Raw genomic sequence first — 1,672 nt, forward strand, 5'->3', positions numbered from 1 at the left:
GTTAACTTAGCGAACGAGCTGAACACGAGCTGTTCCCGAACAACGAGCCATTTTGACAACTCTAATCAAAATTAATTAAAATTAGATAAATTTATGAATAATTATTTAATAGTAAATTAATAAATAAAAATATCTTTTAAAATTTAAATAATATAATTAAACTATAAATAACTTTTCATTTATATAATTATTAATTGATTAATGAGTAATTAGTTTAAAATCAATTGTTTATTTATATAACTAATTATTAATTAATGTGAATGCCCCATTTTTTATACATTTTGAGGCTTTGGATACTCCTTTATATTTTTTAATTTAATATTTATCGCTTATTCAATAAATTTTGATAAATTCTCCTAATTCCTTTTAAAATTGCAAAAAAGCTTCTCAGGATTTATCAGTATTTGTCTGCTAAGATACCAAACCGTTTTTAGGATTTAACTATCTCAGGATTTGATACATCTGGATTTACAGGATTACTAAATCTTAGTTAAATTTAATCCTACTTGTAACCAAACAACCACTATGCCTCACAAGCTCATATCAGGGTTTGATGGTGCCATCAGTATACTCGACTAGGTATTGCAGAATGGTGCACAAAGGAAGCCAACATATCCCTTATCAGTAAAGCCCCGGAGCTTAAGTGAACTGGAAGGAGAAAGAAGCATGGGTGCAGCAAGCCTATAACTTCGATCAACACCCTAGTGGCGGCGTGCGCTTTCGAGTTTGGAGTTGGGCAGCCATAAAAGAGTTTCAGGTAGTTCATAAGGCTCATAGGTTTAACTCAAGAGATTTGGATTGCAACGAAGAAACCACCAACAGGGTTACAAACAAATCGTATCTTCCATATCACAGATTTCTTTCTAGTCTTGGCACTATGTTCATCGAACTAAGACAGTTGTTATGGTCCCCACCTATGGGAGTGACAAAGGAAAATGATGTGAGCTGACGAAATGAGAAATGGTGTAAATCACGTGAGACGAAAGGTAGTGATCTGTCACCGGGCGGCTGAGGTGAAAGTATTGTGCGGTTAAGGGTGCACTCATGGTGGCTCTTCAGAAGTGTTGTTGGAATAGTAGGAGATTGTTTGGGAAATCTAATGTGTTTTACTTGTTTATGATGAAAAAGATTGTTTAGTCCTTACATACATAATTTATCTCAACAACTGTAGTTTTCAAAATAAGTGTAGCTGAATAACAAAAACCGATCCAACAGTTAAAAAACATGTTCGTAGTATATATATTTTCCAATAAATCAATTTTATAAATCATTTCATGTATTAAGTAACAAGAATGGGAACCACAAAAATGACAAGTACTACTATAATGACATTTGCTTCGAGTTGAAACTATATCATAGCAGCATGTCCACTCACTTGATCCCTATATGTAGTGAACTCATATGTATCATCAACCCAACAAAAGTACATGCAAGCTTCAAGTGTCATATTTATGATACAATAATAAAATCTCCTCAAAAAATTGTCTTCTCTTCTTGATGTGTACTCAGAACATTGCGTACTTGAGAGATGGTACACAACTCTTCAAGTACTTGATGATCTTGAACTCAATTTTCCTGTTATTATAATACATTTTCTTTAGTGGGCAAAATAGGCCAGATATGCAATAAAACAATAAAAAAATTATTTTGTTTCATAATATATATATATATA

At 32.4% G+C, this 1,672-nt stretch overlaps 1 protein-coding gene across 1 annotated transcript in view; it reads right to left on the bottom strand.

Moving 5' to 3' along the window:
* The window catches only part of LOC110032353, a 15,620-nt gene that overhangs the window by 12,432 nt on the left and 1,516 nt on the right, over positions 1–1,672 (bottom strand). The gene's annotated exons all lie outside the window — the stretch shown is intronic.

Source organism: Phalaenopsis equestris, unplaced genomic scaffold (assembly GCF_001263595.1).
Source record: "Phalaenopsis equestris unplaced genomic scaffold, ASM126359v1 Scaffold000930, whole genome shotgun sequence".
NCBI classification, from domain to species: Eukaryota; Viridiplantae; Streptophyta; class Magnoliopsida; order Asparagales; family Orchidaceae; genus Phalaenopsis; species Phalaenopsis equestris.